Source organism: Petaurus breviceps, unplaced genomic scaffold (assembly GCF_028583685.1).
Source record: "Petaurus breviceps papuanus isolate PSGF00001 unplaced genomic scaffold, PetGlider_PUasm1.0 90459, whole genome shotgun sequence".
NCBI classification, from domain to species: Eukaryota; Metazoa; Chordata; class Mammalia; order Diprotodontia; family Petauridae; genus Petaurus; species Petaurus breviceps.
In genome coordinates this window covers 1,594,613-1,609,530 of record NW_027187259.1, presented here as the reverse complement: position 1 = coordinate 1,609,530, position 14,918 = coordinate 1,594,613, and positions in this window count along the sequence as shown.

Below are 14,918 nucleotides of genomic sequence, written 5' to 3'. Positions count from 1 at the left end.
TACCACTCAGAGCCATCAAACACAAAGCCTACTTCAATCGGGCACCTGCCACAGCCATGATGTGACAGATCTCTGGCTCAGGAATGGGGGGCTGGGAGCTTGCACGGCGTTCAGCTGGTAGACTCCACAGCCTTTGGGGTTAGGGCACAACCTCCACTTGGAGATCAAATTCTAAAAGTTCCTTCTGACTTTAATACTTTGGGTTCTAAACTCTGGTCAGCTCTGACATTCTATGTTCTACGATCCCTTCTGCCGCTGACATTCTAGTACTAAAGCTTTCCATCTCTGACACTCTATGGTTCTTTTGCATAGGTTACCTCTTCCTGCTGGGTTAAATTATACACACTACATTGTCATTCTTCTTAGATCCATATATTTATAGGGCATAGCCCCAGCTTCTAGTACCTTCTCCTCTATGCTTACCTTTCATTTACTCTGTATGTATGAATCATCATCATCATCATCATCGCTAATATTTATAAACCACTTACTATGTGCCAACAACTGTGTTAAACACCTTATAATTATGATCTCATTGAATCTTCACAACAATCCTAGGAATTCGGTACTGTCATTATCCCCATTTTACAGATGAAGAAATAGAGGCAAACAGGTTAAGTCACTTGCCCAGAATCACCCTAATATCATTCTCCTTAAAACTTCTTAGGAGTCCTCTGTCTGGATACTTCCTTTGCCCCTCTACCAAAACCTGGGCCTTGGATTATACTTATTTGTACACATTTCATACACTTGTTATTAGGTTCTAAGCCCTAAAAATGAAAGAACTATGTTGTTTGTACTGCAATAATACTCAGCACTAAGTACAAGCTCTTTATGCATAGTAAGTGCTTAAGACATATTTTGCTGAAAGAATGAATCAAAGGAATATCGTTTTATTCAGTATAGTGGATGTAAAATACAAAGATATGATACTTGCTAATTATGGGACTGTAGGCAAATCAGAATTCTCTTTGAGCTTCAGTTTTCCCATCTTTAAAATGGAGATAATGCCTGTAGTACTTGACTCTGAAAGCTGTGGTGAGGCCAAAAGATGCTGTGTGTAAAGCACTTTGATCACTTTAATATACAAGACAAATTTCAGTTGTTTATATTTCTAATATCAAAAACTGAAACAATGGGGCAGCTAGGTGGCACAGTGAATAGGGCACCGGCCCTGGAGTCAGGAGGACCTGAGTTCAAATCCAGCCTCAGACACTTGACACTTACTAGCTGTCTGACCTTGGGCAAGTCACTTAACCCCAATTGCCCTACCTTCCCCCCTCCAAAAAGCAAAAAAGAAAAGTTGAAACAAAAATGATTTGAGTATTAAAACTCCAGTTATCTAGAAAACACACTTAACCAAACCTGCAAAGTAGAAGCAATCCAGTTAGCTGAATTCCAGCAGTACTTTTCTTGCTTAGCTGTCATCCTCATTTACCACTGGATCTGGAATAGTTTCTACCAATAGGCATTCTTGTATAATATATAATCTCTTTTAAACACTTTATGGCAGTATCTAGCTTGGGAGCCAATTTCTGATGAAGGCAAATGCATGGAATATGTTGCATTATAAAGTTTAAAAAGTCACTTCAAAATACAGCCTTTAAAAGAACACTACAAAACTGAATTGCATTTCTACATAGCAATACCAAAATCCAGAATGAAAAGAAAGGCAAGTCCATTCAAAATGACTATAAAATGCATGAATATCTGGGATTTAATCTGTCAAAGCACACTCAAGACCCATATAGATAAAAGTATAAAATTTACCTTAAAAATAAAGAACAATGTAACTATACACATACTCAGTGCTCATGGCTAGGCTATACCAATACAATAACAGTGACAACACTAAATTAATTTCTGAATTTAGTACACTATCAAGCTACTGAGGGAGTACTTTACAGATCTAGACAAAATAATACTATTTATTTGGAGAAACAAAAACACCTAGAATACTAAGAGAAACAATGAAAAAAGAATGGAAGGGAAATGGTACTTCTAGACCTCAACCTATATCATAAAGCAATAATAAAAAAAACTATTTGACACAGGTTAAAAAATAGAAAAGTGAATCAATAGAAGTGCTAGAAAGAATAAAAAATAACTGAACTCAATACTCCAAAGTATGATGAAAAAACAAATTACCTAAGGAAAGAATTCTCTATTTCAAAAGAATCACTGGCAGAAGCAGTGTGGAAGAAATTAGCTTTAGGACAATATGTTATACCATATGCCAAATGAATGTCAAAGATCAAACCTTAAAAAAATCAAATCAGGTAGCTTTCATGTTTATGGCTAGCAGGTGACTTATAAACCAAACAAGGGATAGAGGAATTATACAAGATAAAACGCACAATTTTGATAGCATGAAATTGAAATACTTTTGAATGAATGAAATTAGTCAACTAGGATAAGAAGGAAAGGGGCCAACTGAGAAAAAATCTTTGTGTCAAAATACCTTTGATAATGATCTGATTTTCTAAATCTATGGGCAAGCAACAGAAAGACATAAGGTAACTGTTGATTAGAGAGATGCAAAACAAAACAACTCTGAGGTACTACACCACACCTATCAGGTTGGCTAACATGACAAAACAGGAAAATGAAAAATGTTGGAGAAGATGTGGGAAATTTGGAACACTAATTCATTGTTGATGGAGTTGTGAGATGATCCAACCATTCTGGAGAGCAATTTGGAACTATACCCAAAGGGCTATAAAAATGTGTGTACCCTTTGACTCAGGCATACCACTTTTAGGGCTGTATCCCAAAGAGATCATACAAGTGGGAAAAGGACCCACATATACAAAAATATTTCTAGCAGCTCTTTTTGGAGTGGCCAAGAACTGGAAATTGAGGGGATGCCAATCAATTGGGGAATGGCTGAACAAGTTTGGTATATGAATGTAATGGAATGCTACTATACTATAAGAAATGATGAACATGCAGACTTCAGAAAATTCTGGAAAGACGTGTATGAATTGATACTGAGTGAAGTGAGCAGAACAAGAACACTGTTCACAGAAAAAGCCACTGTCTGTGATGACTGATTTTGATAGACTTAGTCCTTCTCAGCAATTCAAGGACCTAAAACAATTTCAAAGGACTCAGGATGGAAAATGCCAGTCACCTCCAGAGAAAGAACTATGGAATCAGAATGCCGACTAAAGCAGACTGTTTTCTTTTTTGTTTTTTCTTTCTCATGGTTTCTCCCATTCGTTATAATTCTTTTATGCAACATGACTAATGTGAAAATGTTTTTAATAGGAATGTATGTGGAGACCCCATAACAGATTGCATGCTATCTTGGAGGGGGGAGGGAGGGGGAAAAATTTAAAACTTATGGAAGTGATGTTGAAAACTAAAATCAAAAAAGAAATACATAAGATCAAAAGTCATTCATTCTCCAACAGACAAATCATCAAAGGATATAAACAAACAGTTCTCAAAAAAGTAATTGCAATCAATTAACAACCATGTTAAAAGAATATTCCAAACCACTAATAAGAGAACTGCAAATTAACTCAAATTTCATCTCACATGTAGGAAAAATGGCAAAAAATGACCCCCAAAATGGCAACCCACAATGTTAGAAGGGTTGTGGAAAGATGGACACACTAATTCATTGCTGGTGAAACTGTAAATGGATCTAATCATTATAGACAGCAATTTGAAATCATGCAATTAACGTGATTAAAATGTCCATAATCTTTGACAGTGTCTTGCTACACACATACCCCAAAGTGATGAAGGACACACAAAAAAAGATCCCATATAGTTCCAAGTACTTGTGACAACACTTTTAGCAAAGAACCAAAAAGAAAGCATATGACAACTGAACAGAAAATGACTAAACAAGTTGTATTACATAAATACAAGAGAATATCATGCACTATAATAAATTAAGAATGAGAGGAATGATCAAGGGATGCCCATCAATTGGGGAATGGCTAAACAAGTTGCGGTATATGAATGTAAGGGAATACTACTGTGCTACAAATAAGGAGCAGACGGAATTCATAATAACCTAGAGAAACTTATATCAACTGATGCTGAGTGAGGAGAGCAGAACCAGGAGAACTTTGTGCACAATTACAGACACATCATATCTATGACTAATAACTTTGATAGACTGGACTCATCTCAGCAATGCAAGGTTATGAGACAACTCCAAAAGACTCATGATGGAAAGGGCTATCTCTCTTTTTAATTTTGTTTTGTTTCTTCTTCCTTGTTATTCATTGCATTGGTTATAACTTTTCTTTACAACTTGACTAATGTTTAATGTGAAGGTATATGTAAAACCTGTATTAGATTGCATGCTACCCTGGGGGATAAGGGGTGGGGAGAAGGTGGGTGAGAAAATTTGGATCTCAAAAACTTGAGGAACTGAATGTTGTAAACTAATAGTAAATGAATTTTAAAAATTTTTTAAAAGAAAAAGAACAAGAAAAAAATTCAGACTCCTCCTCTGGTATGAAGGGAGGGCCAAAAATTTTATGTGCATTTTCCAGATCACTGTGGCTCAGTGCTCCTAAGGGATTAGGAATGTCCTAAGGGACATTCCTAACTGGAATGTCAGGGTTTTTCAATATGTTTGCTTTGCTGAATTGTCTTTATTTTTTTTCTCATTTTCATTCTTTGATGGCAGGGATGACTCCAGAAAGGGGATAGATATGTTGGAAAATAGTTTCAGAGAAAAATGGGAAGATCTTTATGAAGTGATACAGAGTGAAATGAGCAGAACCTGGTGAATAATTTATGTGACAATAACATTATAGAAAGAAACAACTTTGAAAGATTTCAGAACTCTGATCAATGCAATGATAAACCACGATTACAAAGGAATGAAGATAAGGCAAAGATGAAGCATGCTACCCACATATTTTTTCACTGCTGATCATTACGATATTGCTGTTACTGTACACAATGATCTCCTGGTTCTCACTTCACTTTGCATAAGTTCATATGGGTCTTGCCACATTTTTCTGAAACCACTCCTGCATAATTAGTTAAAACAATAGTCTTCCATCCCAAACATATACCATTCCACAGTTAATGGGTAACCCTCAATTTCTAATTCTCTGCTACCACAAAAAGAGCTACTATAAACATTTTTGTGTATATTGGCCTCTTTCCTTTCTCTTTGATCTCTTTGGGATACAGACCTAGCAGCAGTATTGCTGGATCAAAGGGTATGCAATTTTATAACCCTTTGAGCAGAATTCCAAATTGAACAGTTCATTACCTTTGCCTATTTTTCCCTCATCCCCTCCAGCATTTGCCATCTCTGATAGGTATGAAGTGGTACCTCAGAATTGTTTTAATTTGCATTTCTCTAATCAATATTGATTTAGAGCATTTTTCATATAACTAAAGATGACTTTGATTTCTTCTTCTGAAACTGCCTGGTCATATCCTTTGGCCATTTATCAATTGGGGAACTACCCACCTCTTGGAAGAGGTGTGACAGACTCAAGATGCAGAAGGAAACATATTTTTACACATGGCCAATGTGGGAATTTGTTTTAATATTTATGCATATTTTTAATAAGAGTTTTCTTTTTCCTTTTTTTTCCAATGGTGGAGAGGTAATGGGAAGGGCAGAAAATAAATGTTTCTTAATTTAAAAAAATTTTTTAAACTATCAAGTTAAGAGATACAATATTATGTACAAGTAGCTCCTAGCTCTTAGCAATTTAACCAGAAGAGAGAGAGTACACGAATGGGAATTATATGAATAGGACTGGAAGGTTAGGTGGGGGCCTTACTGGGAATGATGAGTAGATAGGGGAAGTAGATAGATTCTTTACCATGAAATCAAGAAGACCCAGAGCTTGAATCCTTCTTCAGACACCCAACAGCTGTGTGAGTCTGAGCAAATCATTTAGGCTCCCTCTGCCTCAGTTTTGCCATCTGCAAAATGGGGATAGTAATAGCACCTACCTGACAGGTAAGGATCAAATGAGATAATATATGAGACAATAAAGTGTTTTGTAAACTTTAAAGTGTTATATTTTAGTTGTTTATTATTATTATAAATTATAATGCAGGCTCAGGATTTTATATTTTATCCCAGAGGCAATGGGGAGCCATTGAAGATCATTGAGTAGGGATGTAATATGGTACTCAGATCTGTTTCAGGAATATCAATTTGGCAGCTCTGGGGAGGATGGATGAGTGATGTTAGAGACTTGAAGCACGACCACCAATTAGGAGGATATTATGACAGTACAGGAGAAAGACGATGAGGTTCTGAACTAAGAGGCTGTAGAGAAAGGGATGGATGCAAGATGTTGTGGAGGCTGAATTGACAAGGTTTGGCAACTGATAATACATCTCATAGAATTGTTATAATAAAAATTGTGCTTTGGATACCTTAGACAACTTCAGAAATGGAAGGTCATCATAGATTTAGAGCTTGAAGGCAGCTCAGGACTCATCTACTCCAACTCTTTGCCCTTCTAAAATGAGGAAACTGAGACCCACAAGGTTAAGTGACTTGTTCAAGATCACATAGGTAGTAGTGGCAGAACTGAACTTTGAGCTAGGATGCTCTGATTCCAACATGGGAGCTCTTCTCACTAAGTGTGCTGCATGCCTATGATTAGAGAACCACCTCTGTAGACAAAGTTGAGTCCAGTCTAAAAGGATAAAGATGGACTGAATGAGCTCAGGAGTTCCCTTCCAGTCCTGTGTCCAGGTTATCTGGTTATATTAAGACTAATTATGAAAGCACAGGGGCCAGAGAGGGAGAGGGAAGGGGAATGGAGCCTAACTGGGCAAGTGCTGAACTCCAGGGCATTTCAAGGTCAGGTTGGAATCAGCCGGCTTTGGTGTTTCTTATGCTTTCCAGAAAGAGGATCTGGGAAGGGACAGGAAGAACATTTCTTCTGGGTGGAGCAGGGGAGTGAAGGTAAATAGTCTAAGGAGTCAAACAAACAATGGGGGAGGAGAGTTTCCTCTCCTTTCTTTCATGGCTCTCACAAGGGATCTAGGGTCATGTTTGGATTCTCATGTATTTAGAATTACAGTACAGGCAACTCTCCGTGACCTCCAGAAAGAACTTGTGACCTCCCCAAGAACACTGCCCATTTCTCCAGCATCAGAAAGTTTATCAAGAACTTTGTCACAGCTTTCATTATGATCCCCATTTGACCCAACAGGATAATTATGGCAATAATAACCAATATTTCTATAATGCTTTAAGATTCATTAAATATCTTATAGCCATGATCTCATCTGAATCTCACAGCAACCCTGGTAAGGAGCTATGAGATGTTTACTTACTCCCATTTTGTGGATGCCCAAACATAGGCTCAGAGATAAACTTTCCTGTAGTCACACAGATGGCAAGTGTTGGATAAGGGGACCACTAAAAAGGGCTGAGTGTGCATGTCTATGGGTGCATGTGTTGTCTGGGGTGTGTGTGTCTATGAGTGTGTGTTCGGTGTGTGCAGGGGCTGGGAATCTGTAGCCTAGCCCTCTAGGTCCTTGGGTAAGGCCTTTTGACTGAATTCAAGTCTTACAGAACAAATCCTTTTAATTAAGGAAATTTGTTCTGGGAAGACTGGATTCAGACAAAGGGCTACACTTGAGGACCTAGAGGGCCACATGTGGCCTCGAGGCCGCAGGTTCACCAGCCCTGGTCTAGGGGTATGTGTGTGTCTACTAAAGTCAAATATAACGGTTTGGGGGGACTTCTCCACTGGCTTGCATTATTTTAGGTCTCCCCTACATAGGTGGGACTCGACCAGCGTTTCTTAATGCATGCCTCTGGCAGACCTTATTCCATGGACTGAGGGCTGTGTTCCTTCTCTGACCAACTTCCTATCTTGCTCCACATGCCTGCATATTTGTCCACGTAGAGAGGTTTCTTTGAAGTCCAGGGAGCAGGAAGAAAAGTTGGCCGACAGTTTGTTCACATGTGTAAATAAACATCTTCTGTTTTACTGAATTCCTCTGAACTATGGTGCAGAGTTTCGAGAATCAAAGCAAAGCAAATAAGGAGGCTGTTTCCTACCTGACCTTGCAATACACTGTATTTCCCCAGCCCTCGAAGGTGGATCAGGGAGCCTGCTCTGGCCTGGGAGAATCAAAAAGCTGCAACCAGAAAGAGTGGAAATTGACAGAGTAAGAATGGCCCAAGGTCCAAAGAAGGGTAACCTACAATAAACTCCCTCCTATACATTTTAAAGAACATTTAAGAACGGGACAGTCATCATCAAATGTGAACAATTACCCATGCATGCCAAGCACAGAAAAAGAAGATTCCAGATGAAACTCTGAAACTGCCATGCAGGTTTTAAAGTTTTAAAGGTTCATTTTAAAATAACATAATTTAAAACAATTTTCAATTTCACACAATGGTATCATCGCTGCCCTGCTTCTCTGGGTCCCCTTGTAACTACCAGAGCTTCTGCTCTCTCCTGCCCTCTCCTGCCTCTTAGAAAATGTCTCTTTTCCTTCTTTTCTTTTTTGCTTCACTATCACTATGCCCCTCATCCCACAACATTCTCCTCTCCCCCAATAAAAGCCCTCCTTTGTAACAAATAAGTAGTCAAGCAAAGCATGTTTGTGTTGTATTGATCATATTAGAAAATATGGGTTCACTATGTACCTACAATCTACCACTTCTCCCATATTCTTTGGAGAGAATCTACTGAGGGCTCCCAATACTGACAAAGCAAAATATAATTCAGCGACGCTCCATGCTAGCTCAAGTTTTTACAGCTCTCTGTGGTTTTGGAAGCACTTTAACTCAATTATTCTACTGGGAGCTCACAACACTGAGCAAACAAATCCTGGCAAGTCAGTGACTTGTCCACTACCACACAGCCATGACACAGATGCACTAAGACTCCAACTCAAAGGCAACATCATATAGAAGAGCAGCAAGCCCACTGGCCTTTGGAGCCAGTATTGCTTATATTCATAATAAGTTCTCTTTAGAATATCAACCTCATGAACAAAGGGACCATTTTACTTCTATCTTTGTACCCCCCTACATAGTATGTGCAAATAAACACTAAACAAAACCATGCCACCCCCACTCTGTCATCATCCTTATCTCTTCCCTACCAGACACATGGACTCTGCCCCAGAGCCCCCTGGGGGGGGTCCTGAGTGATGACCTTTCACCTCATCTTGCCCAGAACAAAGCCTCCATCTCGCTGCCTAGCCTCCAGCTTGACACCAAGCTGTCTATACTCCTGCAGCAGGAAACAAGGCGCCTTCCTAAAAAAAACTAGCTTGGGCCTATCCAAGTCTCCATCTCACTTCTTGATGTCACCTCCAAACAATGTAATTATCCTTCCTCTACCTGCCCCCACTCCATGGTGTTATCCTCTATTAGAATGTAAGCTCCTAGGGGACAGGGACTGTCCTGCTTGCTTATATTTGCATCCCCAACATTAACACCATGCCTAGCACACAGTGGGCACTTAGGAAATGCTTTACCTGTCTGCCCAGCTACCCATCTACTTGCTGATTAACTCATTCAAGTCTCAGCCTTGCTACTTATTCAAATTCTGGATCTTCTCCTTAGTAGCTCTGCGACTCTGGGCAAGTTCCTTTCCCTTTTGGGGCCTCAGTTTCCTCATCTGAAAAATGAGGGGGTAGTGTGTTAAACAAGATGCTGAGGTCAGAGCTATGTTTCTGTGATTCCCAACCCTGTGCTCCCAGGAGACTTCAGCACCTGCCTCAAGGGAAAGAGCCCTATCTTGTCTTATACCCACCCAACTCGGTACCCATGAAACAGGGCGCTGTTCTTCCTTTTCAGGGATTTGTTTGGGTTGACAAGCCTTTTCCTTGTGTTATTAATGTAACAGCCCCCAAGTTTATGAATGTGGGTCTGGTCCAGTTGTTCTCAATGTTATTAAATGTGTCATACTGTTATGGCCTCGAGTCATTCTGTACAGAAGACAAATAAACAGTGGGCATTTGTCAATCTCAGCAATAAACCAAAGTGGCAGCAGACTTAATCTGGTGTTAATTAGGCTTGTGGAAAACTAAATCAAGCATCAGAAACCACAGATTATTTTAGGCTTCCTCTAGCATAAACAGAAAGGCTTGAGGGTCCGTAACATATTATTTTTGTTGACAGTTGCCCATTTTTGCCCCAATTAATTCTGTATTTCTGATAGGCCGGGGCTTGATTGCCTGATGCCCTGTCTTCTTTTGCCCTCCAAGCGGCAGTTTGTTAATCCTTCCTATTTCTGTGTATTTAAGCAGGATTACAAACTTCAAATGCACTGTAAAACGAACCTGTATACAAGCTTTCAAAACCACTTAAGTGGTCTGCTGATAGAAGTACCAGCCTTGTAAGGAAATACAAAATATTTCGGAAATCATCCTGCATGTTTATTTATAAGCCATCTGTAATTACCAGGCAGGAATGAATGGAAGTGCTGGAAAATGTCGACCAACAGAGCCCTGTTGCATTAAATTACAGCTTCCCCTGAACAAGAGATGGCCCATACTGTTTGTTAAGTCTGTATAATTGAGGGGTGTGATTATAGTCTGTGAGTTTATTGACAGGAGAATGAAGAACCCAACAGAAGAGACTCTGGCACACATGGAACAGAATAAACCACTGAGGAAAATTAGCAAGGGGAGACAAGAACACCTGGATCCAAACAAGCAGAAAATAGCTACAAGAGGCAGGTAAAACATATGTCTAGGGACTTAAAGGCCAGATCGAGAAGCAGCAAAGCAATGAAGGTGATAATTCAGAGATGGATAAGAAGCTTGTGCGACCCGACATCTGAACCTTAACTTGGCGCCTGAACCTAAGGGATTCCAGGGTTTAGGAGGACACTAGATACCTTAAGCACACTAGGAAGATTTGTGGCTGGTACCGCTGCTAAAATATGAATTGTGTTTCCTTGAAGGAGTCGTCAGTGGTTCAATGTCAATGTGACAGGAGGTGTCCAGTACAACACCCCAGGGATCCATCCTTGGCCCTTGCCTGTTTTACCTTTATATCAATGGCTTGGATAAAGGCATAGATGGGACACTTATCAATCTGTCGATGACACAAAGCCTGGAAGGACAGTTAATGCACTGAACAATTTGAATTAAGATACAAAATATCTTGAAAAGCTGATGTATTGGCCTGAATTGAGTAATATGAATTTAAGAACAGGTTGGATGATGACTTGTTGGGCATGTGATAATGGATATTTCTTTCACATATAGCATTCAAATTCTATGATTTGGAGTTTCTGGAAAATTTGGAGTTTATACCACAAATTATATGCGTATAGTGATTTAAGGATCATAAAGCCCCTTACAAGCACTCATCTCATTTGATCCTTACAACAGACCTATAAGTTTGCATGGATTCAATGAGCACCTCTCCCTCCTAAAGCCCAGCTCCCCACTGCTAACTATTAACTAGATGCCCCACAGACATCTCAAACTTAGCATGTTTTATATAGAATTCATTATCTTCTCTCTGCTCCAATCCCAGTTCTTCTAACCTTTCCTGTTTCTGTCCAAGGTACCATCATCCCCCCAGTCACCTGGGTTCACAGCTTCAGCATTATCTTCGATTGCTCACACTCAAGCTCACCTTCCATGTTCAATCAGGTGCCCAGGTCTGGTCATGTCTGCCTCCGTAACATCTCTTGTATTTGTCCCCTTCTTTCTACTCACATACCTACTACCCTGGTCCAGGCCTTCATTTTCTTCTTGCTTTTTTTGGAGGGCAATTGGGGTTAAGTGACTTGCCGAAGGTCACAAGGCTAGGTTTTGTGTTAAGTGTCTGAGGCCGGATTGGAACTCAGATCCTCCTGACTCCAGGGCCCGTGCTCTAATCACTGTGCCACCTAGTCGCCCCTCGGGCTGTCATTTTCTATGGCCTACACTATTTCAATTAAAATTCCTGCTTCAAGTTTCAGCTCTCTACAAGCTGCCAAAGTCATTTCCAAGGGGGAAGGTCTGGTCACTTTCCTATTCGATAAACCCCAGTGGTTTTCTGATACCTGTAAGATCAAATACAAACTCCTCTAGCCCCAACCTCCCTGTTCTCAATTTCCTTTTCCTCTGTGACTCTGCAGTGGTTGTCCCTCACCCCTTCAATATCTTCCTGCTGCCTCACTTCAGCATCTGAAAATCTCTTGTTTTCATCAAATCACACCTAAAATACTACATGAAGCTTTTCCTGATCCCTCCTCTCCTCTTCCCTTCACTCCAAACTACTTTGGACTTATTTCTCATATTATTTGTGTATATGTTGCTGCCATTAAGAGAATTTAAGTTCCTTGAGGACAGGAGCTATTAGAGTCAGAAAGGCCTGAATTCAAGTGCAGTCTTGGATACTTACTAGCTGTATGACCCTGGGAAAGTCACTTAACCTCTATCTGCCTCACTTTCCTCATCTGTAAAAATGGGGATGATAATATTAGCACCTACCTCCCAAGGCTATCATGAGGGTCAGAGGAGATTATATTTGTCAAGGACTCTGCAAACCATAGAGCACTATATCAATGCTACTTTTCTACCCTCAGAGCCCAGCATAATACACAGCACATAGCAGGCATACAGATAATAAGTTCTCGTTGCAATGGGGTATAGAAATCCATCTTGACTTACAAGACAGTAAGGGGGTGTGGGAGGACAGAAGAGATGGCAGATTGGGCAAAGGGGTAACCAGTATGTTTGTCATCTTGGGGCGGGGGAAAGGTGAGGGATGGGGAGAAAATTTGGAACTCAAAAATCTTGTGGAAATGAATGTTGAAAACTAAAAATAAATAAATACATTTTTAAAATAAAAAAATAATTCTTGTTAAGTGAGACATAGGTAGGCCAAGTATGATTGTCTCTACTTTTGGGATAAGGAAACAGGGCCTTTTAGAGACCTGCCCAAGATCACAGAGCTATAGTAGTAGGCCTGGTAGAGCCAGCCCTATATCCAAAATCTTCTAAATGGAGAGTTGGCCTCAGGACTGAAGATGAACAAATACTAGCCTAGTGTGCAAGAAAGGGAAAATAGGAGAGTCTACAAAATACATACCAGGCATCTCAATTTGGATTTCTGACAAAATTCTAGCACATTATTAAAGGACTGGCTAGTAAACCTCTCGAAAAGGCACCCACAAAAAACCAGCAGGCACGACTTTCTGAAGAACAGGTCATGCAAACTAACCTAAGGTTTAGTCAATTGGAAGGTGAGAAGACTGCCGTAGAGATCATCTCCCAAAGCTTCTGACAAAGTCTCTCATGCTATTCTTGTGGAGAAGATGGAAAGATATGGACTAAAGCATAGTATAGTTAAATGCCCATGCCCATGGAGTAATCATTAATGGATTAATGTTAAATTGGAAGATCTCTAGGAAAACGTGCCAGGGATCTGTCCTTGGCCCTGTGCTACTGTGATCATCTAAAAAGACTCCAAAGCTGAGAGAGTCCCTTATAGCAGGAGGCTACCTCTGCCCTGGGCATCTTTCCACCTTTTTCTGAAAAAAAAAACTTTATTCCATCCCTATTTTCCTTATTGTTTCTGTAAAATCACATTTTTAGCTAGAAAAAGTGGCTTTGTTCTAGCCCTGCCATTTGATGTTTGTGTGAGTTATGGCAGTAACGAATAATACTGGCTCACATTTATACAGCATTATAAGGACTGCAACGCATTTTAATGCATCATCTCTTCATTTCATGTCTCTGGGTCTCAGTTTCCTCATCTGTAAAACGAAAAGGTTGGACCAGATGACCTCTGGGGTCTCTTAGTTCCAAATAATCTGATTCCAAAGCCAGTGTGCTTTCTGTGGTATAATACATTGGAGCAAAAGCCCTCATTTGTTAATTGAAGTAGTTAGGACTAGATTTCTCAAATATCTTCCAGCTTTATGATCCAATAAATCTATGACTGTTCTGATGGAGATCTGAATTAAGCACAAATAAATTAGATTTCAGGATCAGAAAAAAGATATATAACACAGAAAACCAAATGTATCTACTACTGTAGTCTAGAAAAAGATGAACGTTGTCCTTTTAAAGCAGAAGGGTATCAGATCTGAAAGGCAAAGAGTTTCTCGTAGGCACTGACAGGTTTTAAGCATTCAATGGAGCCAATTTTGTGCTTTCCAAATTAGACAGAACTGTTGGTGTCAATAACATTTGACTTCTATGAAAATTTTGCCTGAGTCAGGAGTTCTGCATAAACAAAAAAGCGGACCCCATGTCACTGACTAAAAGTGAAGGAGATGGAAAAGTCTGTAAACAATTCAGGCTGAATTTCTCCACATAAAGGATGGTTAAAATATGAAACAAATGGTCAAAATCATCTACAAAAATCAGTCTTATAAGTCAGTTTTAAAAGTAGTTCCATTTTTTACTGCCTGAGATGTGAATCAGAGGGGATAACTAATTAAGATTTGGGGGCAATGGTGATAGAGAACAAGCTGACTTGTATTACCTGGAGTTAGGAAACTCAGTCTTTGGGACCCATGTGGATTTTAAATGTGTCCAGGGTCATAAACATTCCCGAAAAAAAGCAATCCCAATACAATAACATTTTGTTTGAATAACTCTGGAATGAGAATTTGTGTCTTTGTGTGTGTGTGTGTGTGTGTGTGTGTGTGTGTGTGTACACACGTGGGGAACTGTATTCCATAACCATAGGAAGATATTTTATACCTGCTTGAATTATTTCTGAATGGAGCAAAAAATCAGACCTCTTTCAAAAGAAGTATACTGAGGATACAACCCTTCATCTTCACTTTTAGTCAGTGACATTGAGTTCGCTTTTTTGTGTGTATGGAGACTCTGATGGACCCACAGAGCAGGGAGGAAGAGGAAGAGGCTAGAAAGAGTCCAGCTAGCAGTAGGGAACAAGACAAGATGACAAGGCCCAGGTTGAACAGAGGACAAAGAAAAGGGGGAGAAAGGAAAGAAGATGCTTGAAGAACCTG